Below are 12940 nucleotides of genomic sequence, written 5' to 3'. Positions count from 1 at the left end.
TTTTCCTTATCTTTGATGATGATGAAAGGAAGACACGCATTGTAGATCAAGGAAAACAATGACAGGTTGAAACAACAATTCTATACCGCAGTCTTTTGAGAATATCAAATGACTTCTTGTTTCCCTTGAAAATAGACCCAATGTAAATTCTTTTGTTTGCATCGGAGGCAAATGATACTGCATGAAAGCATTCATAGTTTTGTGAAAACCTCCCATGCCTATGTGCAGATGTTCATTCCCATAGGGGTGCACAGCACATGTCCTTTCCTTGATAATAGACCCAATGTAAATTCTTTTGTTTGCATCGGAGGCAAATGATACTGCATGAAAGCATTCATAGTTTTGTGAAAACCTCCCATGCCTATGTGCAGATGTTCATTCCCATAGGGGTGCACAGCACATGTCCTTTCCTTGATACATTGTTGGATACTTTGGCATTTAAACACTGTTTCCTTAATGCTCTGTGGAGAATATTCTGTGGTGATTCTATGCAGCCTACTTTAGCGGCGGGCTGAAAGAAAATTGACTTTAAAAAGTAATGTTCCCTAGAATTTAGGATGGACTAAAAGGACACCTCACAAAATATTGAAAAAATAAATTCAGATTCCTGTCTATGATAGTGGCTGCGCGAACTGTAGCTTAGCTAAAAGACTAGACCCAGAAATGAATGGATTGATGTTGTCAATGAAGGTATGTTGTAGAAACAGTTGTAACTGGAAAGTGGCATGTGCTGGCAATAGCATGGATGTCCTTCTTCAGAACATGTCATATAATAGATTACCACTGAGATATTTTCAAGTTCTTTGATGTTAAGAAATGTTGCCTTATGGCAGTATGCACCTAGAAGTAGAGGCTTGTTTCACTAAGCTAGAATCCAGCATGAAAAGAATGTAACTGATTTCATAATCACTGAACTGGGGAAATTATTTACAGCTGCAATTCTGACCCCACTTATCTAGGAGTAAGCCTTATTGAATTCAGTAGGACTTACTTCTGAGTAGACATAGCTAGGATTGAATCACAAGGCTGCTATCCAGTGCACAATGAAATTCAGAGTAAATCCTTTTAAATTTTGTGTTGCTTATTTATGAACAAACAGGCATATAATTGTGCTGCATGCATAGGAAACAACTCTACATAGCATCTCATACCTATAAAGCATATTGTCCCATAAACCTATTTGTAAGGATTTTAGCAGTGATATCGCACAAAATTGCTTCTATCTGGAAGCTTACCTTAGTTTATGTTTAAGAGAACAGCAATTGAAGGTTTAAGTTCAGATATAAAGTTACTGTGATGCATTGGAGCTTACTGTAATTGTAAGGAATTCTGGAGGTGTAAATTCATTTAGAGTATGGAATGTACTCAAATAAATTCAAGTTGGAAGTAACATAATATTGTCACCTATAAATGGAAAACTTTGCAGCTTAGGAGTTACCTTCATATGCATGAGAGTTGGTTCATGTCTACAACAACAGAAATCTGCAGAAATGGTCTACAAAGGATGTAGTCAAGTATATTCAGCCTTTAAATCAGGATGAAGAAACTGTGGCCTTCCAGATGTTGTTGTTTCAGCTCTTTTCACCACCAAACATGGCCAATGGTCAGGAATGAAGGGAGTTGTGTTCCTTTGTTGCAGGTCTACTGCAGAGGTAGTGAAATGGATCTGGCTGGCGGGCCAGATTTTTTACTACCCTTAGCCCTCACAGGCCACCTGTCAGTCCCTTGATTTCACTATTACATCAGGTGATGGGGCACTTTGAAGTCCCACCATACAGGACTGATTGTAGATGCTCCAAAGATTTTGCAAGCCCCTTCAAGGATTGGCAGGCTGCAGCTGGTGCAGGGGGGGAAAAGAACAGGGAAACTAACATGGAGAAGAAGTCTGATTACATCATTTCATGTTCCTCAGGCAAGAGGAGTTTCTTCTCTAATGGAGTCATATGTTTTCTTTAGAAGGATATTATCTGCAGCTGAGATATATTTCAGTCTCTTGGTTTATATATTATATAAACACATTATTGACATATATTAAAGTTATATTATTTGAGAATTGTTTCCAGATGGAATAGTTTTATGTAGGATGCTTATTCCAGTATGACTATGATTCAGGTTGCCTTTTTAAAAACATACAGCAGTACAGAGTGAGTTTGATTATCATTAGACTTTTAGTAATATCGAATTCTGGACTCAGTTCTACTTCTACTGAAGATAAAGTCATTCTTTTTAGAATTAATTGCCGCATTCCTTGAATCATCATCTCTCTTGGATTTGAACTCAATTTAAGCATTACTACTCTCCATGTGCTTATTTTTCCTTTCTCAGGTGGCTTTGGGAGTTAACAAGCATGTTCTGACTAGTTCTCTGAGAGTTGTTGGCAGTGGTTTGCTGCTAATGTTTTAGCAAGGTGTGTGTATATTGCTTTTGCCCAGACCACCTCTTGCTGCATTCTTTGTATGATCTTTAAGAAGGGGGTAGAGAACCAGAGCTCCTGATAGTTTGTTTCCCTTCTTTTTTGAAAAAAAAGTTTCCTCACAAGCACAGCTGAGAATTTAGGCAACACCATTGGCAAACAGATCTATTAAGTGCATTTGCTGGGAATGTTTATCTATGTTATTTCTGAAAAATATGCTGAGGGTATTGATAGTATAGCACTCTGTTCGGCTTGTGTAATTTGCAGAGGAGGTTAGTCAAGGCATTATTGGTGGGTGTACAAGTCTGGGGACGTCTTCTTACAGAAGATGGATTTTAAAATGCTTGTTGCTTAGTGCCATCTGGTGTATTTTCAGTTTAATTTGAACTTGACAGGAATTAGACAGAAGGATCAGTCATAGACAAGGAAGGCACTCTCGTTTTTTCAGGAATTAGATAGAACCTCTAAAATACCTTGCCTCAGCCATCACCAATGAGTACAAAATTGTAAGAGGATAATGAAATACTAAAATCACCAGGGCTATACTTCAATGAGTGACATTTTTCAGTCTCCATTTATGCTTATTCTCAGTTCTGAAGAGGAAGTAAGAAACATAAAGAGGCCTGTGGCTTGAATTTGAGTTTTCAAATTTTCCTTATACAATCCATACAAGTAGGAATCTAAAAGGAATTGAGAGGGGAAGGAAGGGGGCCAAATAATGATTCTCATTCCTTTTACCCACAATAGGTAAATTGTTGGACAGGGGCTCAGATAAAACTTTTTCTGAGCCAAATAGCACCCCCATAGTAAAAGGGCTGAAACCACCTTCCTGACCTTGAAGCAAGTGTTGAGAGGAGGGCACTGAGCATACTGTCTGTGAACCCAACTCTCCTCTCTCAGTTGTGGAGGTGAAAGGAGGGTTCAGCCTCCCTTTGCCTCTGAAGTGACCGTGGGTGGAGGAGACATTTGAGTAGATCTGGAGAATGTGATGCTGCAACTCAAGACCCTTAGGATGTGTGTTAATAGCTTACCTAGTGTCATCTTACCTGGTGGCTCCTAGTGTTAATTAAGTGGGAAACAAGCTATGCTCACTTTCTGCTCCACCAGCACTATTAACCTTTCTCCCCAGGCCCATCACTGATGGAGTGGCAGGCATTTGTTCGCCTCTCCTGTTTTCTTCCTGTAAGTATTCTGCAAGTATACTGTTGGTAGAGGCTGTCTCCTACCCTGCCATTCTGCTCCCTCTTTAGGTCTTCTGGACATCTGTCTTTGGACATACCACTTTAGAAATAGGTATTCCCAGTCCATATGAGCCAGCCCATATTTTTTCCACTCATATTGTAAAGACACTGACATTTTGTTTTGTGGCTGTTTCAGGCTTCCATTTTCCATTCACACCAGGAGAACAATTACTCCTGATACTTAGCTTCATCCTTCCTCTGTGGTCTAATGGCCATGGGCAACCAGAGCAAGAAATTGATTTGAAAAAGCACACCACCTAATTTCACAGTGACATTCCTTCAGAGATGATGCTCAAGAATCTGAAAGAGAAGCTCATTTTTTCGATCAGCTATAGGCTAGAAAGCTGAAGACATTTTCTAAGGATGACATCACATCCTCCAAAGAAGAACAATCTCCAGATTGTGAAGATGCACGTTCTGAGACAGAAAGAGCTCTATTCATAGGCTTTAAAATAGCAGCCTGAAGATTGATGATGTTTTATACATGTTATAATTGCTGGTTTCCGCTTGAATCGGGCATGCTAAGTGCATGCCATCTGGAATACTTGTAGTCAGGCTGATAAAGATTGGAGGTTCAGCCATAAACGTGTCTTATCTGGCAAGCTTGTAATGTGGAGGGCAGGGGGCACAGAATGTACATTCCTTTTGTAAAAAATGAGATCCAGGGGCTTGTTGTTAAATAAATAAACTATAATCATACATTTCCAGTTTATCAAGACTATATTAAAACAAATCTCCTTATCTCCAACAGGTTGTAGAAGTGGACACACTTTTGAAATTATTGTTTTTCATAAAGTACATCCTGACAAAGAGAAGTACAACAACAATAGCAGAGGACATGTTTTTCATGCAGAAGGTCCCACTTTCAACCCCTGTTTCTCCAAGTAGGGCTGGGAAAGACTATTGCCTAGAACCCTGGAAAGCTGCTGCCAATAAGTGTTAGTGATGCTCAGCTAAATGGACTGGTGGTCTGCTTTGTTTATAATGCAGCTTCCTATGGTCCTCCTATCCAGTTCCACAGCGGCTAGCAATTGAGTTTTCTTTGGGTGCAGCTTTCATATATAAATTCAATATATAAACAATAAATAATAAATTCGAGGTTCAGACATTGCACTAAGCTAGCCCCTTCACAGTTTGCTTGCACTTTGCATGAAGGAAGGAAAGAAGCAGACTCTGGCTGCATTCATCAGCTAGTATACACCTTGTGTACCTTATGGCTTATGGTTTAGTGTTAGCATGTGAAACTGACAGGGGGGAAATAGCTGGACATCTACCTATCCATTTGGACTCTTAGGTGACTTCTTTATCTCCAGTACTAACCTCATGTAGTTGCTTACTATTAACTTACAGAAATGATCACTGGGTTGAAATTATCCTCCCCCTTTATTTCAGCTACAGTTGAAATTATCCTCCCCCTTCCTTATTACTCGTCCCATCCTTCATCGGGCTTTGCATAATTAGCATTATAAAACTTCATAAAACTGTTCTAGTCAAACAAATAAAAACAGTGAAAGGACTGCATGGGTGAGGGGTGCCGAATCTTTTCCTTCCTACAACTTCCCGAAGCCACTATTCTCTGTTCCTAGCTCACTTCTACAATTAGAGAAGAGCGGCTGAAGTAACTGACTACAGAGTGTTGGGAAGCCAGAGTGTAGCTCTCTCCTTAAAGTATGTTAAAGTTAGAGCAAGACCTTATGTACACCCCTCTTTATATGTGAATGAGGCAGATACGTGAATCATGGCTCCAACTTGCCCAGTTTGGCTCTACTTACAGTGGCTGGATGGCATAACGGTATTAAGGTGGAGTATAGGAAGTTATTTTTAAAACTCCAGGGCAGTTTTGCCAGCACTTTGCAATGAGCAGTTTGAATTATTTTGTGGGTGGTAGGGCTATTTTTCCATTTTCTGAAAAGGGGAGTCCTAATAAATGATTAAGTAAAGGGATATTCATGGACTGGTCTGATCGTATTTACGTGTTATACAACCCTCTTATTGCTGCATCAAAATAATACGGCTGGCCATTTCTAGTTAGCAGGTGGTCCAGCCACCACAGGGTTGACAGAGCTGTCGGTTTGTTATGCCTTAAATATGTCACATTCAGCTTAATATCTGATCTGTGGGTGGAAATGGCAAATGCATCAGGAGAGCAAATCACTTTAAATCACAGATGTCTCTAGCATGCTGTCACTCTCTAGCTTTGTGTAATTGTTGGCACCACAGTGAAGAAGTGGTTTGGACACTTTGGTTTGGCTTTCTATGGTCTGTTAGTGGAGTAGTATGCAAAGTACACAAGGGGTCATACAGGTCTCACTTCTTCCCTTTGGCCCTTATCCAGCTACAAATGTGTGCATCAGCCTTGGCTGCATATATACAGTGTCTGGTCAGATAATTGCTGGTACTATTATTCTGCTGTTTGGGGCAGAGAAATATTATACCCAGCTGCTCCCCTGCTCAGCTCCCTCTCTTGAACAGTTCCTCAGGACTGCTGCACAGTTTGATGCACACAGCCATAGCAACTGAGCAGGGGAAGGAACCACATGCACAGCAGATACTTGTGAGCATGGTTCCTCAACCACATAGGGATATGCATGCTGAAGCCTGCCTCCACCTACGCCTCTATGCTTACAACCATAATTCTATTTGTATACCACCTTTCTGCAGTTCAAACCATGCTCAAAGCGACTTGCAACATGAAAAAATACATAACTACAACATAACAAAAATAGTTAGAAACAAGAAATAAAACATTAAAAATACACAACCAAACTGAACAATTGCCACATAAACCACAATATCTAAAATAAAGATTCAAAAAACCAACATCAACAGGTCCCCCCAACAAAATCCCCCAGCCCAAGAGTCTGTTCATCAGCGTCAGTTTCTGTACCTGTAGTGAGTTAAAGCCCCACCCTCTGGGAAAAGGTGGGGAAAGGCCTGCAAGGCAGGGAGCAGGTCTTCCAGGACTCACAGGCATTTAGCATTAGCATCTGATTCTATTTGTAACTCTCAATTTTTCTCCTGTCACTGATTTGTCTCTGCTCCATTTCCTGGTTGGTTTGCATGAAAGAAGCGGCCACACTCTGATAATGTGTTGTGGTAAGCCTCATGCTCACATGTCACACACACCCCTTTCCTCCACCCGCAAGAGGAGGAGATTGACAGCTTCCAGTTATTATTTGGAAACAACCCGTTCCCTACTTCTGTTCTAAACCTCAAACAGAAGCTTTAATTCTCTTCCCCTTGTGCACAAAGAAGGAAAGAAGATGAAGGAAAGCCTGTGAGACAAAAACTTGCTATGCTGCATTCTGAATGAAACCTATATATTTGTAAAGATAGTGCTTGTTTATATTTGGGGAAAAGTTCACTGTATCGGTCATCCTGTCTATGTTCTATTGGTCCTTACTCATTATCAAAGTCCCTTTTTTAAATAAAAAGTTGAGTTTGCATGCAGTCATCCATTGCACCCAAAAACTGTCCCAATGAAGGGGAACCCCTACTGGGCCTGGGTGTGTGCATACATTGTGTGCTGAAGCTGTAACAATTTTCAGAGACTTGAGCAAAACAAGAGTGTGCTTCATCAAATGTTTGAAGTGATAAGTTGGCAGGTGATGTTGGGAAAGATGGAGGGCACAAGGAGAAGGAGACAACAGAGGACAAGATGATTGGACAGTGTTCTCGAAGCTACCAGCATCAGTCTGACCAAACTGCAGGAGGCAGTGGAAGACAGGAGTGCCTGGCGTGCTCTGGTTCATGGGGTCACGAAGAGTCGGACACGACTAAACGACCAAACAACAACAACAAAAATCTATAATGAGGTCATTGGGAAATGAAATGTAAAAAGTATAGGCTTTGACCATTTTTATTCCATTACACATGTTAACTTATCAATGACAGGTTGTTTGCATTATCATCAACACTGCTTTGTCAATGATCACTGTACTTATTATACATACCTTTAAGCTTTAATGTAATTGTCATAGCCTTTTTTTGCATTTCATTTCCCTGAGACCTAACTGTTTACATTTTTTTCTATATACGTACCTGACAGCTTAGGATAAAACCTCCTGCATCTGATGAAGTTGACTCTGGTCCATGGAATCTTATGCCATAATAAATGTGTTTAAACCTAAGGTGTCACAAATCACTCTTGTTTATTTTGAAGATGGTGATTGAGTTGAAGGTTTAGCATATTTCTGGCTCTGACTGCTTCTTTCTTCAGAATCTCTTGACTGAAGGAGGAGAGCCCACCAACTCAAGGGAGTTAGATTATATTGTACAAAGGTGTCATTTATATACTTTTCCCTCCTCTCCCCTCAATGTATGCTCATCCACCCACACCATAAGCTGTATTTCACACATTCTCACATCTTGCTGCCACAATATTCTTTCTCCTCTCATGGATACACAAATACCACCTGATCTCCCTTCCACATGCACCTATTCAACAAACTCCCCCTCACATAATGGCCATGTTCTCTTTCACACATACATATACATGTGTACTCTACATCTCTCACTCAACTGCTGCTCATGGCAGACAAATTGCAAGGTGGACATGTCATTTTATGAGTTTTATACTCACATTTTTTGGTAATTTTAAAACCGAACATATGGTTTGGGAATGGATGTTTGCTATTGTTTTTGTCATTGCGAATCAATAATGAAAATATAGGTGCACCATTATGATTGTCTGCAATGATTTCCACAATGCAGAGTTGATGTTGCCAGCCTTCAGATCACATTTGTAGACACCTTTGTAATGCAGAGTTGGTCTGCCAACAGGTCTGGCGCCTGAAACCAGCTGCTCGTAGAGCAAATCCTTCAGGATCCTGCCATCTTCCATTCCGTGGGCATGCTACCCCATCACTGCTGCCGCTTCTGGCTGACTGGGAGCAGGGCACGGAGGGTTCCATGCCCCATCACCCCATGGCGCTTGAATGGCTGCACTTCAGTGGTGGGGACGGGGCGAGTGTGGAGGCCTTCCTTTGTGCTCCCCCAGCCCCTGCCACTGACGGGTGGGCACTCACATGCCGGGTGGGAGCAGGGTAGTGGGGGTGCACTTTACCCTCTGGGCCCTGCTTCTGCCCAGCAGGCCAGGGTCAGCTCATCATCGGGCAAGCAGGCGCTTTTGTGCAGGGTGGGGGCACAGAGGGTGGAGAGCACCCTCCATGCTCTGTCTCCATCAAGTGTGTGCCTGCCCACAGCTGACGGATGGGGGCTCGAGTGCCTGGCGGGGCGTGGAGTGTGCTCTTCACCCTCTGCACCCTGCCCAGCGCACGGGGCCCATCCATCTGCTGGCCGGCAAAGAAACCCTCTGTGCTCGCCCAGGGGGCTCGCATGCCAGGCACATGGGGGGGGGAGGCTCCTGCTTTGTACCTCACTCAGATTCTGTGCCGGGGCCTTCTGCCCCTCCACTACACCACTGAGTCAGACCACTGGTTCATCATTTCTGGTATTGGTTTCTCCAGGGTGTTAGGCAGACGTCTTCATACAACTTGAGCTCTTTTGATTTGAGATGCTGAGAACTCAACCTGAGACCATTCTAATGGAGAAAAGAACTCACAACATTGAGCTACACGAAATAGTGCACTAATTCTAGGACATCTAGAAACCCAAATGAAAACTTGGGAATAGGAGTTGCAGCTGCACTGTGTGTGTTGGGATTGTGATGGGGCAAGGTGACAGCAAGGTCAGTGGACCTCTGAATTGATAGCAGTTCTATTCCACAGGTGAGCACACACCTGCTAGATGCTGTCACCACAAACCCACAGCTCACCCATCTTGCTGCAGCCTCTCTTTACTCCATCCTTGTCCTAGCAAGGGCACTTCTGCTGTTCCTTCCCTTCATGAGGTGCTGTTGGCTGCTTTGAACTGACAGTGTAGCACTGTATCTGCCTTCCTTAGGAATGAGTAGCTTTGGGCTGATGTGCTAACCTAAGGGCTGCATATGGTGTCTCTTATATCTAATGGGATATGCATAAGCCAATTTCCGTATTTTCCTGTTGTGCTCAGCTTCTGTATGTATTGTGCTTCTGCAGCGAATGCCAGATCTAGTAGCATTGTGGATTTAACTAAATCTCCCTAGTTTTATCTGAAATCTTGTGACTTTATCTGAAATCTTGTGGCCTCGTTCTTGTTCTTTACACTAAGCCTTAACCCTCCAGATGTATATTCTGCAGTGCTCCTTCCTCATGCTACATCCTCATGTCATAAAGAATTAGAGCCAAACTATATGTTACGTTAAGCACACTGCAGTATTTAAAAATGTGATTAGGACTCCTCAGTTTTCTTTCCTATCAAAAAGCAGCCATGGTGTGTGTGTCTTAGTCTTAGCATATTAGGACGGCAGCATTTGCCCTGTCCTAGCTTGGCTGAAGGCTACCAGGGAAGGCAGTGGCACTTACTGGAAGGAATAGGGAAGGCCAGGAGACCATGGCGAGGGTTTGCTGGAAATCACTCAGGGAGAATGGTTGTTCTCAGCAGCATGCAGAGACCTTATGAAGGCTGACTGCTTAGGATCTGCTATTAATCCCACCTGCTCCAAGGAACTGTCTGTTTCTTAAATGGCCATTGCCTGACTCTGCAGCTGTCTTACGGCACAGGAGTAGTGGAGACTGCATTTAAGTCCGGGGTTGCCTTCTGAGTATGAGGAGTTGGGTGAATCCTGGAATGGGGGATGATGCCTCCCTAGGTGATGCCTCCCCTCCTTCTGATTCTTCCTTTGAGTCAGAGAAGGAATTGAGGCTAGAGAACATGACTGTGTGGGAGAGATGGGGTTCTTTTCCTCCGAACTATGGTCTGATACGGATTGGGCTGCTGACAGCTACTTTAGGTTAGGAAAGGAAAGTGGCAGCCCTAGTTGTACATTTCAATATTATGCTTAACATAGCATGTAGTGGAGCCCTCCACAGCTACAGCAGCATGTAAGAGAGGAGACCTTTCACTCTTTGATTAAGAAGATGGCCCCTCCTGTGTGCCTTTTGTTTACAGAATATTAAAGAAGCAGCCAAAGGTCCAAAGCCTTATCAGCCTTTTGCTCCTACAATTCTGTCTCTGATGTAATCTGTTGTAGGGAAAGAGGATTTCTGATATTTAGGAAGGATTTAGAATGTTCCAAAGTCATTACAGTGCACTCAGTTGCTCTGATTTGTCTAGTGAAAGAGGTGCTGCTTCTCTGCTGCTGCACTTGCTATCTGAGAGCATTCTCTGTCCCTTGGTGTTTCTCTCATGAGTGCCAGCATTGTGTGCTCTCATTCTCAGTCCTTCCTCCCATAATTCATAAGTCTCCTGAGAGCAGGAAATGAGGTCACTTCCTTCTAAAGTGGGATCAAAATGTAGAAAGAGGTGGGGGGAGTCCTGATTCACACATGCTTTGCTTGAAGCAGCTTCAGTTGAATAAATGAAGGTTGTGTCTTGGAGGGAGGGACCTGCTGTGATGGAGGTAGTGTTGATGCTGCTGCTGTTGCTGCTGGTGATGCGGATGACTGGCTTTGTTGGCAGACAGTCACCAAGCTGTTTTTTCCCTCCTGTTTGGGATTTTCAGTGGTGCCAGGGCGAGTATGCTGATTCCTCCTTCACTCATGAAGACTCCGTCCATGGACACGGACTATCCCAAGAAAGCTTCTTGGGACAGAAGAATGTGCTTCTACTGGACTACATGCTATGTAAGCATATTTTATTCACACACACTCCTGTTTCTATTTGAGCCTGGGAACCCAGCTTGTTTAACAGTGCACTTGAGACATTTTAAATGCATTTCTGTGCAAATAAATGCCTTCCCATGACTTCATAAATACACACTCTAATCCAGGTGTAAAGTCCTTTTCAAACACTTGGTAATCCTTTACTGTTTTAAGTAGTCAGGACATGTACTCATCATCACAGCAAATTAGTTAATTTATACAATTTGATTGCACTATTCTACACAATAGGGGAAGATAAAGTGTGGTAACATATTATTTCCCATCCTTTTAATGCATGCATATGGAAGAATTGGGATTCTAATGTGAGTTAGTGATCATGAGTACAAGAGTTGTATTGATTCCAGGCTATTTAATTAATCTAGAGTAACATGATATGATACCTTCTATGTGCTGCCTTCTTTCTGCTTTCTTCCAGGACTCATAATTGCAGGTCCAGTGAATTTTGAGTGCATCTATCAATTCCTGATTTTTTAACTGCTCAAATAAAAAGCATGAATGATCTGCCTCTTAACTTTCAGGATAACATACTTTTTTCATTTAGCTCTTATGCTGCCTATATACCATATGCTTTTTCATTCTCAGTTGCTACTGTTCTTACTCTTGACTTCCACACTACCTTCAATAGTTTGGAGAAAAACAGGTTCAGGTGGCTGTCATATAAATAGTAGGCTTGCTAAGGTAAAAAAAGGTAGCCTATTCAAAGTTACTTGGTTTTAAACATGAATCATTCTTTGTTCATATTTTCTGTGAGATTTCATTGCTGGAAAAGTTTCATGATTGCAAAATATAATACAGGAGGTAGAGTCCAGCTAATTGTTCTAGAGGGAGTAATATTTTACAAAGATATACAAGGAGTGTTGGAAGCGAACAATGATCCTCAGGAAAATGTGAGGGAAGGGAAGGCTAGTAATGCTTGCCAATTTTTTTGGTGGGAAGAATGAAAGATATCACCAGGGATTTTCACTAGAGCAACTTGGTACCAATTCTTCATAATGGTACCAACTCTTCATAATGTCAGCAACTTGATGGGTTAGGTGAATGAATCTCAAATTAAGAAATCAGCCCCTGCTACTCAGTGAATGCAGATCTGCCCTTTACAATTAAATTCATAAAAATGGGAGGACATACATATTTTCTCAGAGGGGACAGAAGAGGGGCAAGACAAAGAAGATAGCTTCCTTCCTTTTCCCTTCTCTCTAGAATTCTTCTCTGTCATCTATACCTCCTTGCCCAATCCAGTGAAGGAGAGCCACTCTCAGATACTTGGATGTGTATCTAATTGTACATCCTTATGGAGAATATATATTCCAACAGTGCAGTACAGATAGACTGCATCTACACTCAGATGTACATTTGCATGTTCATCTCATTTATCCTCTTGTTTTAAGCTGAAAGAAGATTCTTCCTTTCATTTCAAAGGATACTGTTTGGTGGCAGGGGTAGCTGTGCTTGGATGTTCAGCTCAAGGTACAATATTTTCTCTGGGAGGGCCCTCAGATTTAAGAAACAAAATGACACTTAATTAACCTGGAGGGTGTCAGGCATACTTTCCAACAACATTTTTGAGAATTCTCTGAAACCAC

At 42.0% G+C, this 12940-nt stretch overlaps 1 protein-coding gene across 14 annotated transcripts in view; it reads left to right on the top strand.

The window, feature by feature from the left end:
- Positions 1-12940, top strand: part of DAGLA (diacylglycerol lipase alpha) — an 89786-nt gene that overhangs the window by 35131 nt on the left and 41715 nt on the right. For 11 of the 14 annotated variants that reach the window (XR_014555346.1, XM_083699095.1, XM_083699090.1 and 8 more), the window contains one exon: positions 11198-11318. The exons of 2 other annotated variants lie outside the window; for them this stretch is intronic. The gene's annotated coding sequence lies outside the window, so the exon portion shown is untranslated. Of the gene's footprint in view, positions 1-9122; positions 9384-11197; positions 11319-12940 lie in introns of all 14 variants that reach the window. One more of the 14 variants, XM_083699093.1, reaches the window with a different exon arrangement.

Source organism: Podarcis gaigeae (assembly GCF_964106915.1).
Source record: "Podarcis gaigeae genome assembly, chromosome: 1".
Classification (NCBI taxonomy): Eukaryota; Metazoa; Chordata; class Lepidosauria; order Squamata; family Lacertidae; genus Podarcis; species Podarcis gaigeae.
Note: the sequence above shows the minus strand (reverse complement) of the source record. Positions and strands in the feature narration are given on the sequence as shown.